The sequence below is a fragment of the Ambystoma mexicanum genome, chromosome 2p, assembly GCF_040938575.1.
Source record: "Ambystoma mexicanum isolate Mex_15411 chromosome 2p, UKY_AmexF1_1, whole genome shotgun sequence".
Lineage (NCBI taxonomy): Eukaryota > Metazoa > Chordata > Amphibia > Caudata > Ambystomatidae > Ambystoma > Ambystoma mexicanum.
The window spans coordinates 1342452287-1342476978 of NC_090923.1; the positions used below are offsets into that span (position 1 = coordinate 1342452287).

Genomic DNA, 24692 nt, shown 5'->3' on the forward strand with positions numbered 1-24692 from the left:
AAAATGTCTGACTTCTCCAGAAGTGCAGCAAGATTCTAGTACATGGTAACGGTGCAAGCATAACAGTGCAAGTGCACCCAACTGCTCTGCCAATAGGCCTTAAAGTCTAGATTCATTTCCACCGTCTTCACAGTGAGAGAATTAATGTGGTTTTATCAATAAATAAATGGTGGGTTTGTTTACTTATCTCCAACAGTTTACTGGCAAAATGAAGCATGGTGCATCAATTTCACTTTCTGAAACTAAGGGTCCACAATAATACTTGGCCTTTTCTTGAGGGCCTCGGACAAAGGAATATTTAAGTAGAGTAGAGTTGGACCTATGTCCGTGGTAGAGTCTCTAGGAACTTCTTGTTCACAACATATCCTATGCAGAAGCTGTGGGGGAAGAGGAGCATGAAAGTAATGGGCCAGGCGTTTCTATAAACCTAAACCCCTCAAAGGAGAATCGTCTTTTAGAACTATGGACAAGGTGGCATGCTCTTTTAATTAAAAAACGCCAGGTCTCTTGGCTATCCACTGCCCATCAGAGGCCACTAGGCAGGGCCAGAGGGAATCTGAATGGATCCCTGTTGCAGCAGAATTCAATTGTGGGGGGTTTTGCTGTCTCTTTTAGAGAAGCCATAAACCTTTCACCCTCCCTCGCCCACACCCTTTGTTTTAGTATCTTTTTCCACTTTTCATGGTCAAATAGACTTCTGCCAAGGTCTCCCTGCCACTACAATCCTTTTTTTTTTCTTTTTTTCTTTTTTTTTAGTATAGGGTAGTATATAGTTCTGTGGAAGCCCAATTGGTGTCTAGGAGAAGGGTGGTTTTTAAGCACTTCATTATCGTCCTAGAGGGGTTACATCATGATACATTGGTTTTAGAGAGAAGGCTGGTGCCTGCTGTTATTTTAGTTTTGGCTTAACCCATTTAGCGCATTTTTAGCCAAATGTACTCTTCCAGCCATTTTGTGTTTGGGCCATTCCTTTGTCCTGGGAAACCATGAGGCAGGCCCAAAAAGGATGTTGCACCCACATTCGCTCACCCAGAGTCCAGTTCTGCGCCCTCTATTGTGGTTTGGACAGAGGACGGGGATGTTTGTGTGGGAATGATATTGAAGTTTTATTTATATTGCGCTCATACACAAATTTTTCAGAGCGCGACCAAGCAAGGGAGGGTAACGGGGGGGGGAGGGGAACAGGGGGAGAACAAAAACAATGATCTTACTAGGCCCAGTGACATTGAAAATGTGCAAGTGCATGGGAGAGTGAGAGGGGAGAGTGCATGGGAGGGAGGGGCTGGAAAGTGCGGAGAAAAGGAGAAAACCAGATCAATAATAAATAAATAAATAATAAAGGCAACACATCATGATAGGGCAGCCAGCGAGGGCAAGTGCTGAGTGAAGGTAGCAGACAGTGTATGTCTGATAAGTGCAGGAAGAAAACTGGGTGGGGGGACTGTATGGGTACAGATGCAGCCCCAAGTGCAGGGGGTGGCCTGTAGACAGTGGAGGAGGATGGCAGGGTGAGTAGGTACCTGGGCTCGGAAGACGGAGGGAAGGCCAGGTATACGGTGCCGAGAGAGAACGGCTCAGCAGGGGAGAGGGGGGCCAGGGGGAGAAGCAGAAGCAATGAGGAAAGTCTTGAGGTGCTTCTGGAACTGGAGATGGTTCTCAAGTGTCAGAGCGGCAGGGAGGGTATTCCAGAGGGTGGCCGAAGACAGAGATCTTCCCCCAGCTTGTTTATTTGAAAAACAACTGACCCTGAGGGAGTTAAGAGGTAGAAGAGCTAAAGAAGGGAGGTATTTGCAGAGGGATAGCTGAGGGTATTTTGCACCCAGGCCCCAGAAAGCCTTGTGGACAAAGCAGAGGGTTTTGAATTTAATTCTTGCATCTACTGGGAGCAAATGAAGAGCTTTCAGGGCAGGAGAGATACGATCCCAGGGCTTGAGGCCAAGGACAAGTCTTACAGTCCTGTTCTGGATTAGTTGCAGAGGGCAAAGACTAGAGATGGGTTGATTTAGAAAGAGGCTGTTACAATAGTCCAACCTAGAGAGAACCAGAGCTTGGGAGACAGTCAGCTTCTGGGGGAAGGAGAGGAAGGGCAGAGTACCTCTGAGGAGGTGCAGTAGGAAGTTTGACTTTTTTGAGACATCAGAGATGTGGGCAGAGAAGGAAAGTGTGGAGTCAAAGATGACCCTGAGGTTCTTAGCCTCACAGGTGGGGGTAGGAGGAGGGACAAGGGAGACCGGCCAGAGAGTGAGGGGAAAGGTGGGTAAAGATGTGCCAATGAGGAGGATCTCAGTCTTGCTGGCATTCAGACAAAGATCGTTGGCAGCATACCAATCTTGAATGGAAGCTAGGCAATCGGAGATGAGAGAAGGAGAGGAGGTGGTCAAGGGCAGCCTGAAAAGGAGTTGTCATCAGCATAGCACTGGAAATATAAGCAAAAAAAAGCAATGCAACGGGCAAGAGTTGCCAGGTATCGGTTGAAGAGCCAGGGCGAGAGGTTAGACCCCCTGTGGAACCCCACAAGTAGAGAGGGGGATAGATAATTGGAAGGACCCAAGTTGGATCTGAGAGGGTCGATCTGTGAGAGGAGGTCAGCCATGCCAGAGCCCGATAGGTGATACCGAGGTTATCACAGAGACGGTTGAGCAGGATGGTATGGTTGACCGTGTCGAAAGCAGAAGAGGGATCGAGAAGGATGAGGACAGAGGGAATGTTGGAGTCAAGGTTGGAGAGCAGATTGGAGGGCTGATCTAGTCTAACCCATGAGCGAAGGGTTTATATAAGGGAGGCTGTGCCTCACTTCTGCTGGATTTGTCCGGGAACCGGAATGCTTGCTTACCTTCTTGGGGATTTTGGTGCAGAAAAACTTCTGCTGTAATTTTGAGGCCAAGTTTTGTCATACTGATTGGTCTTGTGTCTGCGTACCTTTTAATGCTGATTTTGATGTTTGCCTGTTGGACATCCTTCCTGGGCTGTCATTTTGGCTGGGCTGGGACTTCCTTGCTGACCCCATCTCCAGGCCATTTTACTGCTGCCTTCCCATTTTACCACCTTGTTTGTCTTCATTTTAGGAAGCTGCTGGCAACCTGAAGGTTATTTTCACTCCCATACCACATCTCCCTTGTTGGTTTTGGCTACTCTGAGTCACCACCACAGTTCTCTTCATTGTGGGACCAAATTCCTACTGTTTGTGTTTCCCTTTTAGCCCATCTTCTAGAGAGCTCTCAGGTTTTCTGTTGCTGCGAGTGGAAAAGTCAAAGTCCTGTTTTTGCTTGGAATTCTGGGACTTGTATTTTTCCTAAATTTCAAATGGGAATGAAAAATCGACAAGTTCCGGAGTCCTGAGGGCGGGGGGGGGGAATAGGTCTGCATGGCCTTCTCATGGAGGGCCATGGGAAACCTGAGAGCTGTGCATCTAGGAATCCTTTTTGCTGTTTCGTTTACTTCTGGCTGGTGGGGTCCCACTCCTGGGTCGTCGTCGGTCTTGGGTTTAAGACCTGGGTTACTGGACTCTGTAAACCACCCCCGTAAAAGGGCAGTACTCACCAGGTTTTCTGGCATTCCTAATCTGACTTTTCAAGAAGCAAGACTGTGATTACTTTGCCCTGGTTTGCTAGGTTGTTCATGATACTTACCCTTGGGGAGCGCTGCAGTTTAAGATTTATTTGAGTCCCTTTTTAAGATGGATATTCAGAACCAGCCCTCTGGACAGTTCTGAGAGGCCGCCATCCTATTTTACCCAGCTAAAAACATGCTCCACCATTCCTCAACGGTTAGTGAGGCTACATTCTCAACAAATGTCCTCAAATAAACAGATCTCAAGGAAGTCATGGCGGCACAGGAAGTTATTATGTGTTTAAATGTCACAACTATACCTAAGCCTTCACAAAACCTACACCCCTTATCCATCCACAGAGGTTGTTTCCAAGAGAACAATACCTCCTTAGTTGGATTCAGGTTCAGTCTTAGCCGGAGAAACTGATTCCAGTGATAAGCATTCAGGAACTTGGTTAAATATTTAGGTATCACATACATTGCTCGAAATTCAAGGCCAAGATTCAAGGCTAATTTGTAGCTTTCTCTCTTGCCCTGAGTGTCGATCCAGTGTTGACATCTAAGTTTCTGCTTAACTGCATCTGGATTTTTTAACAGTCTCCATTGAAGTTTGTAAATCCTTTATACAGTCAATGCATTTCTGTTTACAGGGACAAATGGGCCAAGTGGCCTCTTCCTCTATCCCTGATTTTAAAATATCATAGGAGGCAGCAGAATCTTGCATAGCACATTTCCAGACCAGGGATAGCGATTTCCCAAGTATCTCTGATTTATAGAGAGTGAAGTCCTAATTCATATCTGATTATTGCCATCTGGAGTCCCTTTGGAAGGGACAACACCTTCTTCCAAAACCCTCCTTCTATGGCCTCCCATGTTTGCCATGGTAGATTTAAGCCTGCCTCAGCATCATAAGGTAGGACTGCTACAACCTTCTGTTTGTAGCATGTTAGGATGGGTAACATAGTACATCTACCATACCTTTTTTGTAGTATAGCCACTTGTTCAAATAGTCCTAATTTTCGTTTTTAAGTCTGCAACCCTTGGGTTTTCATTCATGCTTCTATTAATACGAATCCCTAAATAGAGAATTGTATTAACCTGTTCCAGGTATTCAGTTCCTACTCGCCACCTAAAATTCATTTTCTGTTTCCCCCTCAAGGTACTGAAGATCAATATTTTTGATTTCATGTTTATTCTAAATTCCTTGGTCATCGTATAAGCCTGTAATTGTATCAGTCTATGTTAGAGCCTTATGGGTGTTTGGTCTATGAAGACCAAATCATCTGCATGGAGCATCCATGTTACTAGATTGCCATTGGCCTTAGGCAGGAAGGTCCTAGCTTCACCCAATCACACTTTCATATTCGATGGATATAGGTTGCAAGGCGGGTGCAAGAGGACATCCTTGCTTCAACTCTATGAAGGTATCTATTCTCTTAGAAGGCAGGCCTTGGGAAGTTAGTCTGACCTGCATCATGGTGTTTGAGTATAGTGATCCAATGGCCTGTAGCAGGTCTCTAGGGCAGTTCCAGGCTATTAATTTCATGCATAAACTACTTCTGTTCACACTGTGAAAGGCTTGTTCGAAGTCTTTGAAAGCTAAGAATAGTTTTGTGCCTCCTTTAAGCGCTCGTAATTTTCGAGTGTTTAATAAGTAAAGATTTAAATCAGTACCCACTCACTTAGTGAATCCTGTTTGACGAGGATACAAGGGACCTTCATCTTTAGCCCAGAAAATAAGATGGCATAAGAGTATTGATGCAAACAATTTGCCAAGAACATCTAATAGGGCTATAGGATGATCATTTCTTGGGTTCGACCTATCCCCCCCTCTTGAAGATCGGAATTATTATTTCCAACTTCCAAGAAATGGGGGTGCCCTTTGCCTTAAATATCTCCTGAAACAACAAACAAGCAAACTTAGCCCATAATTCCTGTTCCCTCATTTTTTTTTTTTTTTTTTTACAAAATATTTTTTTATTCATTTTCTCAGCAAAACATACAGAGAAAAGCGCACAATAACCATTATTGCTTAATATAGCAGCATGGACAAACAGACATTAAATAATGTGTCATGACATGTCATGGCCACTGGACATGAACCCCAGTTTACATGCCCTAAAGGGTCCAGTTGGACCCAGTCCTGGCGCCTCTGGCGCCAGGCACATAAATTGTGCTCGTCACACTTTTTTCCTTGAGCACGTGTTATTCCATCTCATGTCAGTCAACCACGTGCATCTAGGCCGGGCGTGGCCATAGGAATCCATGAAGCTGCACGTGCAGCATCATTTGGGAGTGGCAGAGTGGAACCATCCAGCAGAGCAAGGGGGTGTGACCAGGACCAGGCTATTTAAGCCTGCCCCGCCCGCAGGCCTAGGCTTCGCGTTTTTCTGCCTAAGCAGCGTAACGCTCACTGCCGCCTGAGAAGCATCTTACCTGTTTTCCAGCGCAATCCTCTCGGAGAAGCCTCTTGCCTGTCTCCCACCAAACAATCTCAGAGAAGCTTCTTACCTGTCGTCCAGCAAAACCATTGCAGAGAAGCATCTTACCTGCATAGCCAGCAAAACCATCGCGCAGGCGCAATTTACCTGTTTTCTCCATCAGAACCAGCTGAATCATCGCTGAAGCGTCTCTTACCTGCTCGCAGTGACTCCATCCGCGATCGACCAAAGCGCACTTACCTGGCTCGTGGTATACAACCACTGACTGCGCGCCTTACCTGACCTTCAGCTCGGACACCAACTCAGAAGTTCTACACGGTCAGCTTCGTAGCAGTCGCAGGCATCCTTCACCGCCGTCAGGTCCGCGCGCCGCAACTCTTCTCCAAGCGCCGCCAGACTATACCTGCAGGAGGAAAGAACAAATAAGGTTAGAAACCTAATAGAGACATTTGTTAAGGTCGCGCGCCATCGCATCTAGCGCTTTCCTTTGGATTCCAACTTGTCATCTTCTTGGGATCACTTCAAAGTCTTCCACTGGCGCAACGGTTCCTCTGTCCGCCATCACCTATAAGGGAGAAAGAGACATTATTAAGGGTACAAACTTAAATCGTGTGACAAGACATTAATACTTATATGAACAATCAGAAAAACTCCTACCTTCAAAATGGTTCGTCACAGCCGTCCTGGGCTACCACATCTATGGACCAGTGAAGCAACTGGGTCATCCTGAAGCGCCACTGCTGATGAGAAGCAGGACGGAGAGCTCGCCCTCACTATATATCAGGTGAGCCTATATGGGTAAACGCTTACTTACCTCATTTTGGCACAAAAGGTCAGAGACACCCTCCTCATTGCCTCTCGTGTTCCCGCAGGGGCAGTACCAGCATCCAGAACAGTGTACTTGGCAGCAGTTGGGGGTGAGAACCGATCCCGGGTAGCCGATTCCAGGGAGGGCTCCAACCATGCCCCAACGTCCCTGCAGAGACCAAGTGAGTGTAACATGACAGGGCTCCCTGCGGGGGGCCGCCAAGTCTATTGAACATTTCCATTACCCATCGCCCCCCTCCTCCCATTTACCCCAAACCATCATAAACTTTGCAGGATACTCCCTGGCATTGTACACTTGTTTTTCCAAGGCCATGCACATGTCCATCTCGGCCGCCCAACTGGCCACTCGGGGGTGATCAGGGAACCCCCCCCCCCCCCCACAATGAGGCGATGACTCTCTTAATCAGTCCCAGGGCAACCACTTGGGATATTTTCTCATATTTAGAAAGGCCCCACCTTCAGTACATTAGACAACCTGCGGATACATTTCCCCCACATTAATTTAACCAAAGGGCATTCCCAGAGTATATGATAGAACGAGCCTCCGAACCTCCCACACTGTAGGCAGCAATCATTGTCAGCCCACCCATACTTTGCCCGTGAATAATAGATCCAGTGTACAATCTTCTACTGGATAAGGCGGAGCCTGGCAGACATGCAGATTTGCCTCGGTTCTCTGATACTACTTCATACTTTCCTTACTTCTGGGGTCCAGCACTCTGTTGAGGTGGCTCAGATTTGGTCAGTCCTGCATCAGGGAAGTCCAGAGGATCTTCGTAGCGCTTGGGTCCGACTTAAAAGCGATTTGCTCGATTTGGTGTTCCTCTCCCTGGCACTTCGGTTGCAGCAGCAGTGGAAGTACAGCCAGCTTTGAGAAGATGTCCAAACAAGTTCACTTTGGAGTTGATTGATCCCACCAACTCAAGCGGAGAAGTCATCCTTGCAGGGCTTCTCTAGTCAAGGCGAATTCGGAGCTTCAGCATTGCAGCAGGGCTTCACCGGGCAAACCAACGGTCCAGGAGTTGCAGCAGTCATCTCTTCCAAGTTCTTCTTTGGGTTCCTTCGTCCTGTGGTCGACTCTGCTTTCCAAGCCAAAAAGCCTTGCTGCCAGCCGGCCAATCACCTTTGGGTGCATCCCTGTAACCAAGGGGATTAAGTACAGGGAGTTTCGGGCACCTTCCTCACTTCCTGCCCCTGCCAGACATACTGGAGCCACAGGCGAGCTTCACTCGGGAATCCCACCAAAGACAAAGCGAACAAAGGGACCAAACCTGGTTTGGCACGCAGAGTAAATCACAAGAAGGACCTTTCCTGCAAGAAATGGCGAAAAAAGAGGACCTGGGCCATTTTGACAAAATGGGCACCCATGGGTGCTTTACTGCAGCTGCGAATGCAGCCGTGGTAAAAACATAGAATGGTAGTAAAACGTAAACCACTGGCACCAGCCATTGATCGAGGAAAGGGTAACATAAAAATGTTACATGAGAAACTAGGTAACCCCTCCAGCACCCTATGGTAAGATAGTGTGTGCAGGGTCTACAAAGTTAAAAATTATAAGTAAAGTCAATTTCACTTTACTGCTCTTGGAAACAGTAGTTTACCCAAGAGAAGGTATTTAAACCTTCAGGAAATTTAAGAGACTTCTTTGTGCCACTGCACTGAAGGTGCTGTGTGCCACAATGCAAAGATGCCTATGGAGTTTGTCGGACTCCAAAACCAAAAAGAAACAGTGTTTAAATCACAATAAAATTCATGAGAGTGGGAAAAATGTCTCACTCTCTAAAGGTTAAAAATTGAAAAGTCCTAGAGGCCAGCAAAAGTGCTGGGGGGATCTCTAAGGTAGAAGGGTATTGGCACATTTCAGAGAATTCTCCCCAACATGTTAGATCACCCTTAGCATTTTTAATAAAGTCAGTATAGCCGTAGCTCGCAGGCATTTAAGCTATTCGAGGATAGCTTTCATCATCCAGGTTTTTTCAGACAGTTCGCCTCTCGCTAAGTTGCAAAGTCTATTTTGCCATTGCATAAAAGTTTCAGCTTCTTTGTACAACCTGGATTGTATTGCTGACGTAAAAGACTCCAAAAAGATCAGTTTGGAATGCACCATGGCAAGTAAGGTTGCCTGATCTTTGAAGTTATTGTTCAGAGCCTCCTATATTTTCAAAAATGATGGGAAATCTTTGCCGACATAATGTTGTTTTGAAGCTGAAAGACAGCTGCCGCCGAGCGATGGGTAGGCTGAATGGGTGGGGGAGGCAAAGGAAGGAGACCCATTTTTAGTTGTAGAGTCTGCAGAATTATGTGTAATTCCCAACTCAGGACTTGAAACAGCCGATGGTGGTTCTGCATCAAGGCTGTAATTTAGATTCGGAAGATCATGTGCTCCTGCTAGAAGTAACATTGAAAAAACAAAATGATCCTTTTCCTGCAAGGTAGCCGATGGCCGAATTTTATTGGGTTTTAGATGAGGCAGGAAAGGGCAGTCATGAGCCCTTGAATTTCTGCAATATCACGGGAGAGTCTTGCCGCCAATGATTAAGTCGAGAGTTCTTTATTTATACTGCTTCTCAAGACTGAGTTTCCTCCCCGATATCAATTGTCAGAGCCCCCCTGACCCCTGACCAATTTGCACTCGGGGCATTTCCACAGGCGCCTCCAAGGAGGGTCCCCCAGACATCCTTGGAGATAGCAAAGAAGAGTCTGCTGAAGCCTGCACCCCCTCCCCTATAGGGGCACTGTCAAGTGTTCCTGTAATATCCACTTCAGTATCTCAGCATCTGTTATAACCAAGTCATTAGGGAGTGAAGGGTGGACAGTTAGTGCCTGTTGCAGGGGTGGGGGTTGTCGAGGATGTATATTCTCGTGGTGTAGAGTTGTTCATGACGTTACCACTCGCCATCATCCCTTGTAATGTCTGAACTGATAAATCATGTAATTTCTGTTGCTGCCAGGTACAGTGGCCTTCCATTTCCGTAGGTGCCATGTGCAGGCAGAGAGCGAGAGTAGGCGACCAGGCTTACCTCATTGTGACTGAAGCGAGACTGGACTCTTTCTCCGGACTCACGCGCTGGTGCTACGCGCCATGCTCCAATTATCTAGAGAAGGCAGTCCTTACTTTGTCAAAGGACCAGTAGCACAACCAACAAACCAATTGGAGCTACAGCACAGCACATCTGCTTTCCACAGGGACTGAAGCAAGAGTGCATTAGTTCTCCAGTCTCAAGCCTACCACTATGAAAAGAGGAAGAGCGTAAGTAAGAAAAGCTAAGACTCAGCTTAGTCTAAGGGTTACTTCCCTTGGAAGATTAGTGATGGCTGGTTTTCTGACCCCCACCCACAATGTTCTTACAATCTTATAGTTACTGGCCTCGTAGATGCTTCACAACAAAAGTCCAGATCAAAAAGAAACATAAGTCTCTTGACTTTGGATAACACAATGTCTTGGTCAGATATTCCAAAAAGAGTGCCAATTATCCCTCCTTCGGGGTTCTATTCTCCTGACTCTGGTAAACTAAAGGTTAAAATAACCAAAGTTAAGTCTCTTTTGTCTTCGCATTGTACCACTTTGTCGTAGTAGTTAGGCTGTGGATGTGTTCCACCCAACGTACTGTCATCTTTCGCACACTCGTCAGATTCCTAATACCTCAGCTACGGGCCAGTTCAGACATATGCAATATTATTCTTCCACCCATTCTTCTTTCCCTACTCTTCTCAGCCACGGGCGGGCTAAGGGCCTGGTCAGCCTCGCTCAGAAGCGCTCTTCTAGCCCTTCAAAGGGTCTTCATTTTCTCAGCCTATTTCTCAGCCCAAAGTGGGCTATGGGCTTGGTCTTATGAATTTTGTGTCGTTTTCTCCACACGCCAACCAGTCCCCCAGTGTAGACCACGCATCTTCTCTCCAGCGGGCGAAACTCTGCATTTGGCGTCAGAATCTATGGTTCCTCTGGATCTGTGCCCTTGTTTCCTCTTTAGGATGCTGAAAGGAAGGCATGGTATCAAACAGTAAGACAGGCACAAGTGATCACAGTTAAAGGGTGTTTATTGAACTTGAATTGGGTTTGAAAAACGCCTATCTAATCCTAACTCTAAAGATGGGAGCAAGCTACGACCATCAAATAATAACGCAGTCCTAGTGGTATCTTATCAAATTAAAATGGGCTATACTAATAAACCTATTGCCAATCCTTAATACTACATACAAATAGTGTAGGAAACCATGTTATGCAAAAGAAAAGTGTTCAAGAAATTATATGTCAGGATATTCAAGCCGTTGGCTTCCGTTGCCCACGCATTCAGCCCGGAACAAGGCGGCACACTCTAGCTTAGCACAGTCTCTGGCTTCTCTAGCATGAGGGTGCAGTTCAAATCTTCATTGCCTTCTGTGCCAGTCTCTTTGCCATTCAAAGTCTCTTTTTCAGAAAGCCTGCTGCTACACAACAAACATCGAAGTTCCTTTCTTCTTAGGATTTCACATGTACAAATTCTCTGGTGATTTTCTGTTCACCGCATGTCCCCGTCCGCCGGGCTCAGACCCACTTTAACACAAAGCTTTCAATTGATCTCCTTCTGCCGGGCTCGGACCAACTTTATCTACTTTGCCACAAACTTGCATTACTTTATCAACATCGAAGACGTTTGACTGTGTGCAGGATTTAGCGTGACCTCTCACAGGACCATTTTGATTCCCAATTCTCTACAACTCTTTTACTTTTCAGCTGTATACCTTACAGAGACCTTCCATTGAGCACACACGCTGTGCTGGGCCACTCTGTCAAAGGTATCGCACCTTGGTTTCAAAGTACAATCACTAATCCGCAGTTCAACTTTACTTGCATGTTTTATCACACGTATTTCAAACAATGTTAATTCCAGCGCTCGCCATACAATGTTGCTGCTTGCAACATTGGCTTCAACGCAGACCGGTCTGGTATCGGTCTCCCCAACTCACAGGCTCTGTTGATTTCACTGCCGCCGCTTTGTTCTTGGAGCCAAGGAAAGTACCACAGCGGCTAGTGATTCTCCCTGCCTTGATTGACGCGGGAGGGCCTTGGGTATCTCCCACACAACGCAGGATTCTTCAGCCTGTTTTCCTGGTCTTACGTTTCCCAATCTCGAGGGCTCATGAAAGCAATGGTTCCTTGTCGAAAAGGTCAAGGGATCTTCCCTCCTTGCAATCCTCATCTGTTTTGCCATCTTTCTTCTCTCTGTAAACTGCCATCTTGGAACTGCTCTTTTCTCGTGTGTTTTGCCTCATGCTCTACCTTTAATCCGTGTGGGGAAGTTTGATTGAAGTCAGGTGTGTGTGCTGGTCAGTAATTGCCTGACCTTTCTTGACCATTTTATTGGGAAATGTCAAGTTTACGGTTTGGGTGTCAGTCCGTTTTGTGTCATAGCGGGCTGTATGTGAGCAAGTGTTTGTGTTGTGAAAGGAGGCGGGGGCAGAGTTCCTAAATATCCTACTTGGTAGGATGGGGTAAAGGTGTTACAGGGAAGGGGATACTGTGTCTCAACATCCGATGTCCCACTCCCCGAAGACCCCTCACCCAGGTGATCCTCCCACACTGGTCCACCCCCAGGAACTGGATCCAAAAGCGATGGCCGTGTCCTGGCTACCTGGATGACAGATCCCTGTGGACTAGTGGGTGAGGCACCTTCTGGTTTCTCACCATGATATGATAGGTTATTTATAATGTGCTTAATACCCAGAGGTTTCTAAGCGCGAACCCGGGGATTGAACCTGTGTTGCTCCGTGTCGTCTTGCTTCCAAGGCGAGCACGTTGCCCCTGAGCTATCCTCCCGAGCCAAATGCACAGTCGGCTTTTCTGCTTCTCTTTCTCCCTTTCGGAACTTCAGCGTTTGAGTTCTTTACAGTGCTTTTCTCGCTTCCTGCCTCAGCAGCACCCATCGGCTTAGGGTCCCCACCTTCGAAGAGGAAGCATTTCTCGCTGAGCTGTCAGGTTCCACCCATCACATCCTTGGTGTGGTTATTAGCTCTCTTGCAGAGGGACTGCCTCCATCCTCTGCATCTCTGCGCAGGCCTGCGTTCCGCGTCATTCGGCAGAGTCTCTCCCTGTCAGCTGGCTTCCTCCCGTCTTTAACTTCCTCCCTGGAGTAAAGATGAGAAGTCCATCAGTCCTCGGCCTCTTCAGCAGGTGAAACTGAGTACAGGTCAATAACCAAGCCATCAACCATAAAGGGCCCCTGTACATTGATAACATCTTCAATTCCCATATAACCAGTAAACATTGAAATCTGGAAAGCGATGTGGGGTATAGCCCTGCCTTTGGCATGCCTTGTCTCCAGAAGGGGGTACACCCCAAGTGGGATCTCGCCTGGCCTGACCCATAGGGAGAGTATTGCGTAGCAGGCTCCCCTCCCTAGACTCAAAGGAGGTGTCTGGCTTGGGGAGAAGGGACAAATTCCCTGGTTCATCACAGAGCTCTCAAACAAATTACACCAGAGTTATAAAAATATTGTATTTTATTAGGTCTCGACACACCATGTGCAATGAAAATAACAGGCAAGTAGAACGACTCTATCAAATCTAGACACATACAATATACATTCACCAAGGGAGGGATCTCTGATGTCACCAAAACTTTACTTTTAAAACATTTATAGGATACTCCATTAAGAACAGGTAACAATTGTATGTAGTAAAGCAAGTGAAGATAAAAGTAAGGAAATTAGAAGCAATAGCACAGGTATTAAAATTCAGATTAGAACAATGTAACAAAACGTAAAACGCTGGAAACAATTATACTTTGCCTTAGAAAAAATCCCCTAATATTTACAATGCCATTCAATGCTAAAGTAGGTAGGTCTAGTACCCAAACGAGTCACAAATCCAAAGCCAAATATCTTTTATAGGTAGTCGGGAGTTGTTGAAGTGAACACAAAGTATTATTGACCAACAGGTAAGTTAACTCTTCCAGTGGTGAAAGAACAAAAGTATGTTTTAGATACTGGGGGTACTCTCCCAATTCCAACACACTATGGGCACAACGTTGCCCACAAGAACAGTGTCAGTTCTGAGACCTGACAACCCCGGAAGAGATGCTGCCAAACAGGATTCGGATCAATGCACACAAATAGCAAGATGCAGTAGAAGAGGGCGGAAGAGGACTTAGACCTCTGGCTACAGGGTCCCCTGAGGGTATTATAATTAACCCACCAACCCAGGGCCCAAATGTAAATACTGCCCCTTTCTTCCTCCATCTCTCGCACTCTCTCCCGGTCTCCCTCTCCTATTGCGTGTTTACCTCTAATATCAAGTTCTGCCTTCCTATTCGTGAAGGCTTAAAGGCAATCAGCTTTTCTATCTGTTCTCCCACCGGGACTACCTAGGTGGGACCTACACTATCGTTGAGGAACTGAAAGGGGTTAAGTGGTTGTGCTGTAAAGACACTCTGTCCCAATCTATCTTCTTTCTTTCAAACCCTGATGTTCCTCTACTTTTTCTCACCACTGTTTCACCGTCCTCCTGCTACTTTCCCCCTTCCACCTCTACCCACCTTCTTTCCTCTGGTTCTTTCCCCCGCTGTCCCTCCGATCTCACACTCTCGCTCTGCACTGAACCTTAACCTTCTGATGTTAGTCTTTCCTACTCTCCTCCCCTATCCACTTCGCTACTAGGCTCTCCAGTCCACTATTAATCTCCCCTCTCTTGCAGGACTACTTCACCCCACCTTTGTCTGAGTCACCCTTCCACTCTGTCACCTACCATTCACCCTCTCTCTCTAGCAATCACACCCACTCACAACACAGTACCACTTGATCCCAACAACTGATACCTCAGCTTCTTTGCAAATCGCCTCCACATTCTTGTCCACTATCCTCCCTCCTTCTGGTATCTTTGTCTGCCATCACGTCATCTGCTGAACTTGCCCTACCATTGGTCTTCTTCCCTGAGCCAACCTCGCCCTGTTTTCCCTGCCCGGAAGGGCTTACAGATGTCCGAGTACACAAAAAGGGGGCTTAGCCCCACCCCTTTGTGCCTCACGGGTCCCCCATGGGACAATATCGATTCTCGTTGTGAAATGTTAGTTTGTATCAGGCAGCCACACTACACCTGTGTCTAAGGTAAATATTGAAATGTCTCTGGGATCCTGTAAATGACGCTGCTCCGCAGCAGGTTTGTTATACTCCATTTGAGGGAGCTCTGTTGCAGCTTCTGGATTGCAGTGTTTTTTGGTGTCAGCAGGCAGTGCGAAGTGTTCATTGCGGCCGCGCTGGTTATCTTCTGCATTGTATAGCAGCTCTTTCTCTTCCCGCTGGTGAAAACTATCTGTTAACTGGAGTAGTCTGTGTGGAGCCGCTGGTGGGGTCTTAAGTTGCAAGTTTGCTGACTTGTCACATAGGTCAAAGCCACTTGACGAGTATAGTGTTAAAATGGGAGATTATGGGTAAAATAATCACTCGAATCTAGCTCTTCTTTTCCAGGTACAGTTCACAGGATCCAGTCACTCGGTGACTTGAGCCCAAACGATCAGTGACCCATAGAGCCAAAGAGAATACTATTCAGTCTTCCCATTATCGGGACCAACTGCTAGGTCATCTGGTTGATGGTAGCTGCCTACATCTAGGTGCACGATAAAATGAGGAAGACATTAGAAAAACAGCCTGGCAGAGAAGGTCAAGCCCAGCCAACAAAGAGGGCCAGGAGGGAAGAGGACCGCTCTGGAAAGAACTCCAGCAGCCAGAAATCCAACCCAGAGCTGAGGTACAGAGACACACGCCCAGCCAGTTTAACCATACTTGATCTAAAAATTTGGTAGCAACTTTTCAGTGCCAAAATCTTGCAGCATTTATGTAAACCTGCAGTTTTCCAAGAAATATTCCACCAGAAGTGATTGCAGGATCAGGATCTCCCCCTAGATAAACCTCGAAACTCATGGGCTGGCCTAAGCCAGCCCTCCAATCACACACAAGGGCACCTAACAAACATTTTGGGGGCCAACTAATCCGGGTGGCCGCAAAACCCACCGGACATTCAGGATCATCCCTACAGGATGGGCAACAGTCAGTTTGCGGGCCAGGCACTGTTCTATACCAGTCCAAACCGCTGCAGTAAGCCCATCTATGCATAACAGCCGTTTTAGGCCTGCCTCGTGGTTTCCCTGACCAACAAAAAAAGGCCCCCAATAAATGGCAGAGAACTGGAATTAAAAAATATATTACTACTTCAATGGCTACAAATAAGGTATATTGGGCTGCTGGTGCAACAGATCAGATTTCACCGTTGGCTGAGCCAAACTAAATTAGAGCTGCCACTAGCTGTTAGGAAAAATGTCTTTTTCTGGCAACTTTCCTTCCATTAACATCAAAGAGAACTCCCAGCTTTTGCAATGGCTTGAACAGGCAAGTGTTCTCTTTTTGCTTTACCTCCCTGGCTCAGCTCAGTTATTTTGTGGGCACTGGTCATCCCATAAGGTTTCGAAAACAAATATTTCAATAGGACTAACATATAGGCATAGATTTATTATATTATTGCAAAATGCACATTTTAATATGTAACACCAGTTCATAAAAAGCTGTAAGTACATTTTTTGCAACAAAACAAAAAATGTGATCGGAACAAAAGTTAATTATTCGAGAAAAATAACATCAAATAAATTAATTATTGCTATGTTTATATCACAAACTATTAATCCACAACGTATTTGCTTTAAGAACATACCTTAAAGAAGAAAAAAGCAGTAAATGTTTCATTATGGTTTCTAACCGGACATAAAATTGTTTGGCAGCTTCTGTTTCGTGACTAAATGTTATGCAATATAATTTTCAATAGATATACAGGAGTTTTGGCCCACAGGAGTTCCATCTTTTGTTTTCCGAGCCTTCTTCAGGATCAAACAAAAGGATGTATTGATCATACGATTATGATGGAGAAGAATCCATAGAAAGATCATTACAGTGAGTCATTTCTCTTTCAATGGATTGCTGTTCTCCCACAGATTCATCATCAGGATAGACTCCCCAGGCAGTTAGGATAACGGAGGAGGGCAGAAAGATTTAAACCAGTAGATTCTGTAGAACCGTCCTACCAAACCTTGCATCAGCTCCCTGTGCAACATCCAATGCATAGTGCTTGGTGAATGTATGTAAGGATGACCAAGTGGCCGCTCAGCAGATATCCCTAACGGGAACCCCTCGCTGGAGAGCGAGTGGACCCTGATGCCCGCTGGAAGCATCAGCTTAGTACCACTTGGTTATGCACAAAATGATCCAACGTGACCGGATTTGTTTAGTAATGGCAAGACCTTTTCTAGACCAGGAATGGGCCACGAACAACTGGTCTGATTGCCTGAACTCCGATGTGCCAGCAAGATAGAAGCTTAATGCTCTCTTCGGGTCAAGGCAGTGGAATCGCTTTTCCTCTTTTTAGGGATGTTGAGGAGGGTAAAAGACAGGTAAATCAAGATTGGGACAGATGAAACTTTGAAACCACCTTAGGAAGGAATCAGGGTCTGACTTTAAGAGAATTTCTCACGGAAGAACTTCAGAAAGGGAGTTTTGGAGCACAAAGCTTGCAGTTCATTAACCCTCCTGGCAGATGTGATCGCGACCAAAAAGGCTATCTTAAGGATTAACAACCGCAAAGAACAGGAGTGCATAGGCTCAAACGGCATTGTCATCAAGTAGGTCGAAACCAGATTAAGATCCCAATAGTAAAAAGGAAACTGGGGACCTCTTGAACACGTACAGGGCAGCCAAATACCCTTTGACTCTGGCAACCTGAAGAGGCCAGTAACAGAAGGAACTCCATCACTGTGATGGTGGGGAAAATCTTCTCCGCCTGCACACGTACATAGATCTAGTAGGTCTGCGTGCAGCCAGCAATACCTCAAGTACTTCATCAGAGAGGTCCCAGTTATCTAACCTCATCCTCTCAAGAGCCACAAATGTAGGTTGAGGGAATCCAGGGTCACTCAACCCTATGACTGTGTTAGGAGATCCAGATGCCGAGGCAACCGGTGAGGCGGACAGAGTGTCAGATCCAGGAGATTGGAGTAACACTTTCTCCTCTCGCGATCCGGGGCGATCAAGATCATGGTTGCTCGAAATCTCTTCAACCTCCTGAGAACCCCAAGGGATGACGGGAATCGGGAGGAATGCATAGTGGAGAGGGAAGATCCCAATCCACCAGAAACTCATCCCCCGGTGTGCCGTTCGCGGGTAATTCCTTTGAGCAAAACTGTTTGCACTTCCTGCTGGACTCTGTGGCAAACAGATCCACTGCTGGGGTACCCCAGAGAGCGAAGACAGCATTGAGGACTTCCTGAGACCCTTCCCACTCGTGTGAGACCAAGCTCTGCCTGCTCAGAGCATCCGCCAAGGTGTTCTCCATCCCCGCCAGATGATCTGCAGAGACTGAGATTTGGTTCTCTTGCAACCAGAACAGCTGAATTGCCTCTGTGCAGTGTGGGCAGGAGTGCACACCACCCTGCTTGTTGAGGTAGTGCATGGCCGCCACTGTGTTGTCCGTCAGTATGAGGACATGATTCCCTCTGAGACAGGGCAAAGGTCCTCAGGGCTAACCCGATGGACCGCAACTCCAGCCCGTTGATATGCCACCTGGCATCTGATGAAAACCAGAGGCCGCTCACCTGCAAATCCACGCAGTGGGTGCCCCAATCCTTCAGGGACGCATCCGTGACCACTCGGGCATGGGGCCAAGGAGGCCAAAGGGTTCCCCCACCGAAAGATGACTGTGCATGTTCCACCAGCTGAGTTTGCGGACTACCTGGCTGGACACTGAAAGTCAATCCGTGAGCGCTCCCAGATACTGAGACCACTGGTCCCTCAGGAGCCATCAGAGGGATCTCATGCGCAGCCTGGCCTCTGGCACTCGAAAAATACAGGAGGTCACGAGACCCAAAAGGCAGAGGAAGGAAGACGCTGGGAGGGTGGCGTGGTTCTGAAACAAATGCACCACCTGGGCTATGTTGCTGACCCTCTCTTCGGGAGAAAACACCCTCCCTAAGGACTGCTCCGATGAACTGGTGCAGCTGAACTGGTGTCAAATGAGACTTCAAGTTCAGGGAGAAGCCCAGCCTGTGCAGTTAAAATCAGGTGTCCTCTAGATGAGAAAAAACTGCCCTGCTGACTTCCCTCGCATCAGCCAGCCGTCCAGGTATGGGAATACGTGGACCCTGGATCTCCTGAGGTGAGGCGCCACTACCACCATGAGCTTGGTGAAGACTCTTGGCGCGGAAGTCAACCCAAAGGGAAGCACTTTGAACTGACAGTGTTTGTCCCCTATGAAGAACCTTAAGAACTTCCTGTGCATTTGGTGTATCGGCACATGGAAATAAGCATCCTGTAGGTCGATTGACACCAGCCAGTCCTGATGTTCGAGAGCGTGGAGAATCTTTCAACGTCACCATCCGGAATTTGCCTTTCCTCAGGAACTTGTTCAAGGCCCTGAGGTCCAGGATGGGATGGAGACCTCCTCCCTTCTTGTTCACCCGAAAATATCGGGAATACCAAGCTGACCCTCTCTGATCGGGAGGTACCTCTTCCATGGCAGCCTTCGACAACAGGGCTCTCAGTTCTTACTGGAGCTCCTGTGCCGGTTGGATTGGGGGAGGTTGTCTGTCTGGAGGCCTCTTTAGAAAAGACAGACCGTAACCCCACCGAATCAACTGCAGGGCCCAGGCATCAGAAGTTATTTCCTGCTTCTGGGGCCAATGCTCTGCCAACCGTCCACCAACCGGTGCATCGTGGGAGGGGAAAATCATAGCAGCTTAGAGGGTGTGGGTGACGCTGCCACTGTTGCTGCTGGCTGGCCTTTAGAGGCCCCTCTGCCCCTTCTGGGACGCGAGAAGCGGCTTTGCCCTTGCCTGGCTTGTGGGAGCTGCACTTTCCTGCCATAGGGCACATAACGTCGATAGCCTCTGCCCCTGGAGGCGGAGCTGAGGGCAGGTTTGGTCGGCTGCACCTCTAGGCTCAATGATTGAGCAGCCAGCTTGAATTACTTGAATTTCTCTACAGATTTGCCTGCTTTGTGACCGAAAAGCATGTCACCTTCAAAGGGCATGTCCAACAGCCTGTTTTGAACATTTGGGGAGAAGCCAGACGTTTGTAGATACGCTTGGCGTCTCATTACAACTTCTGAACCCATTGCTCTGCCAACGCAGTCGGCTACGTTCAGGCCCGTTTTCAATGACTGCTTGGCAACCTCCTAGCCATCCTCCACCAGTGGTAAAAAAAAATCAGTCCTGCTTGGCACCCACAGGGACGTATTCAGCAGATTGTTCCACAGCCTTTCGTAAGCCAAAGTGATACTTGGCAAATCAACATGCAATGTTAGTGGCTTTGAGCCACATGCTACCAGAGGCGAACACCTTTCTGGCCAATGCGTCCGATTTCTTTCCCTCTCTGTCCGTAGGCAGATAAGAAGTGGATGCCGCTGGTCTGGTGGAAAATTGTGGCTGCCTGTATAACCAACCCTTCCGGGGAAAGGGTGTCCTCTTGCCGGCTTATACTTCCCTGTAAAATTGGCATTCACAGGGGGAATGGTACAAGGGTGCTGCCTAAGGAGGCTAACAGATCCACAAAGGCTGGTTAAATGGCATATTATGCTCCCTCATCCAAAATGTCAGCGAGCTCATAGCCCTGAAGAGGTGTAGTGGATGCCTTCAACCCACGGGTGTCAACAACCCTGTGAACCAGATCCGTGAACTTAATATTAGCATGGGAATTGGGCTGGTTTTGCTGTAACTCAAGGTCTGGAGAAGTATCCAGACCACTGGCAGCTTGTAGAACCTAAGCTAGGGTCAATAAATCGGCCTGTTCTTCGATAAAATCAATGTCACCGTCACCAGCTCCCATGTAGACTGGGTCGACTTGTGTCCTCGGGGGGAGGGGGTGGGGTCATTGACGCCAAGTATGGATTGCATCGAATCAATCAAACTCAATCTCAACAGAGGCACGAATTAACCGAATGAGGCACGCTCGCATAACCGATGGGCGTCATGGGCCTTGGCCTTACGGTCCTCCTGCGACTTATGCCTGATGGGTGTGACGCCCAAAGGTGTTTTGACGCCAACAATGTCGACTGAGTGGCTGGCTTGGGGTCGGGAGCACTGAGCCCCGCTTTTGCTGCCAAGTCTTGCTGTTCGGGGGCTGGAGGTGCACCTACAGTAGCTTGTCTCTTAAACATTTCAAACATTGAAGTTTTCAAACTTTCCCACTCTTCCCGAGTGGTCGACCCGGTGAGGGCTTCCCTCATTCCGACGACGAGCTGTACTCGCGTTTATGGCAGTGGTGTTGCTGCTTCTTTTGCAAGGAAGACGACGAGGAATGGCTACTGGAATGGGACCGTTTCTTGGTTTTCCTGCAATATCGTTCCTTCCCCTTGTCGGGAGTGGGCTGCTCAGTCTCGGCCTCCAAAGACCAGAAGAGCGACTGCGCTGGAGACTTGGTGCACGGTTGACCCAAGGCCAGTTTCCCAGCCCTCTCATGTAGGAATTTTGGCTGCACCTTTGCACACAACACGCTGGCCTCTGTGTCGTCACTAACACCTAGACACTATAGAGACGTCGTCGGGGTCTGATATGGACATTTTGGCCTTGCAATCGCGGCATCGCTTGAAGCACGAAACCCTGTGAGACGACATTGCGTCGAGGTTTTAGAAGAAAAGCGTACAAATAGTACAAAAAGGACGTTGAGTAACTCGAGTCGCGTTCCCGATGCAGCATGCTAGCACGCAGAAAAAAGGAACTGAAGCATGGGGCGTAGTGATGTGCTATATATGACGCCTGACCCGGAGCCAACGATCGAGAGCCGGACAAGACGTATAGACGATCAATTGCTGAGTTGAGGTCCATTACTCCCCCTGTCGAAAAGTTTCCGAACAGCAGAACTGGATGATGGATATCTATCATGATGGGGAATCTGTGGCAGAAAAGCAATCCAATGAACTGTGAATCTATATTGAACATCTATTTTAGAGCATGACATTTTATTTTTAAATTAAAATTTGTACTGCAATGCCTACCAGACAGTAGCGTAAGTTTTTGTGAAAAACCCTATGCTGGAAGTGCGCGATCCTTGGCTGAGTTAGGTAGACAAACCGTCAGCTGTTGTGTGCTGCAGCCGTGGGGAGAGTTAGGTGATTTTTCACTATCACCTACAATAAGCTATGTATACTTGAAAGGGCATCCTCACTGACTGCGCTCACCTCCTAAAGATATAACAAACCAGATATTGTTGAAACATGAAAGCACTTGGTGAGTGCTTGGTTTATTGATATTTGTAAACACCTTAAAGTTGGTCATAAGCAACCATAGTCTAGAAGTAGAGATTGAAATTTGGTGATTGACATTCCAATCTTATGCAAAGCACATATAAATTCAACCTTATGTAAACAAACAATAAGAAGAAATAATAATATATTTTGCAAGTTCAGATTGGTATTAGTAGAGTGTCATACCAATTGTGTGTAACACATCCGAGTTAGAACACATAGCAATATGAATATTGCAGTTACCCTTGTACATCGGTTTTTATAACAATATATTTGTAGTGGAATAGGAAGATATAACTGAGTTTTGAGCCACGCCAAAACGTGTTTCGACCCTCCAAGGTCATCCTCGGGCGTACAATAATACTTTTAACACAACCGATTCACTTTGATTTTTAAATCATATGCACATAAAGATTTGTCGAAGCTGCATTAGAAAGCAAACTCTTTCAGTCTAGTCTATATCAAAGAGAGAAAACAAAAAAGGGAAGGGAAGACAAAAGAGATAAGGTCAGCAAAGGTGAACAGAACAAAAATGTTGCTTTACATTGTAGATGAAATATTAAAAAGTCAAAGGATATATATATATTTAGCTAGCGGTTTTTGTTCTCCGAGGTGAGATTCCTAGTAAATAATGGTTATTTTAAATTGCATCTAATGTTTCATACATGTGAATAGTCCTTTTGCTTACTTTAAGGCAAGACAAAAGCCATTTTTCACCCAGAGCACAGTATAATGTAAATATTGTAAGTGTTGCGAGGCTTATTTACCTGTGGTTTTTTATCACACACTAAGTACAGCGAAAAAGTTGTGGACTGACATTATACAGTACCCGCTGTGTTTATTGCCATTTATGTGCCTGGTCATAGTCAAAAAAGATCACTTGTTAGATCTAGAGAAAAAAAAGGGGGGGGGTAGGTGCTGGGATATGTTATATTCCTGACCTCTTTATGTTAATCACAGTATATACATAACTAGAATTTCACTGATACCATTGCTTGATTGGCAGTTTACCTGAAACTCGAAGACCGTAATATTCATTTTCTAGCTGTGAGCATGTCTTTTGCAGAAAATGGTGCCGTTGTCACCATTCTAATGGGTTTGAAGGGATCTGAAATGGCAAAGGGAAGATCCTCAGGGCTACGTGAGTGCGCATAATTATTTGCTTATAAAAGTTGTCCTAGTTATTTCCTGAGTTCTTGGGTCATTCTCAACGGGTATCACTTTACAAGTAAATCGCATTGTTGCGCTCGTGGAGATTCTCCCGATTGCTTGCTCAATAGCGACACACTGTCGGAAGGCGTGGAAGCATCGGCTGTAAGTGCCGGTTGCTAAGGGATCCGAAAGTTACTTCTGGTCAGGTGACCAGTCACATGATTCCTGTCCAGAAATTATATGTGAAACAAATTCTCAGTTTGTAGTTCTGACATTGTGACAGCGTTATTAGTGTATAGCGTATGAGTTTAGCTGAAAAAATGCAATATTTAAACATGCGCTTGGTGTCTCAAAATCTGGGTTTTCAGATCTACTCAAAATTACGTGTACTAGTGTGATCTCAAAAAATAGTAGTCTGATGGGATTTGCCAAACCACAATGCAATCAGACCCCCAGCCCAAGAAACTGTCTCTGGGTGAAAAAGTGTGACTAGTAGTACTGAAAAACGGCAGTGTTAAGGTATACATGTTAGTGCCAGACCACATTGTGGTGTAATTAATAGCAGGTTACAATCACAAGATTTACCTTAAATGGTTTAGTGCTGATTTACTATACAAGAGTCCAAATAAATCTAAATGGATTTGTAACTTTTGAAAATATCCCAATGGATTGGTGAAACATTTTGGTTAAGGGTGGTAGCATTTAGGTAATATGTCAACTTGTTTAAAGGAATTCATTGAGCTCATGCTCTTGATTGAGTCCGAGAGAAAGGCAGCGTAATTTGCATATCATACGTGCTTCCTGTTGTCGCAGCATCAATTGTCTGTCACCACCTCTTGCATGTGGCTTTATCTGTTGTAATCCAATAAATCTAATGTCCTTTCGTTGATCTAGTTGATGATGGGTTTGCCAATTGGTGGCAAAAGGTAATCTAACGGCTTGACTGTTGAGATTGGTGAGATGTTCACGAATTCTGATTCGCACTTCACGGATGGTGCTGCCAATATATATTTTCTTGCATACACATTGAATTCCATAAATTACATATTTTGAGCGGCAATTAATGAAATCTTTAATTTTAACTTGTCCCCCTCCATGACATTTGAAAACCTTTGTAGGTGATAGTGCATATTGGCAAAAGTTACATGAGCCACATTTGTGGAAGCCCTCTGGTTTGGTAGTTATGGATAGCCAGTCTGCCTGTCTGGTAGGCTAAGATTTGGGGAAAGAGGGGCTAAGTAGGTTCCTCAAAGTTGAAGCTTTGGTGAAAATAATATTTGGTTGTTCTGAAATATATGGAGTAAGATCTGAGTCTAGGAGTAGCATGTGCCAATGTTTTTGTAAAATGTGATACAAAAACGTACAATCTCGTGAGTACTTCATAATGAAGTTCACATGTGCTGGGTATGTTTCGCGATCCTGTTTGGTCTTTTGAACGAGTAGGTTTGGTTTCGACTGTTTCCATAGCTT

At 46.4% G+C, this 24692-nt stretch overlaps 1 protein-coding gene across 1 annotated transcript in view; it reads left to right on the forward strand.

Annotated features, from left to right (window-relative positions):
- FLII (FLII actin remodeling protein) overlaps positions 1-24692 on the forward strand; it is an 898330-nt gene that overhangs the window by 647017 nt on the left and 226621 nt on the right. The window lies entirely within an intron of this gene.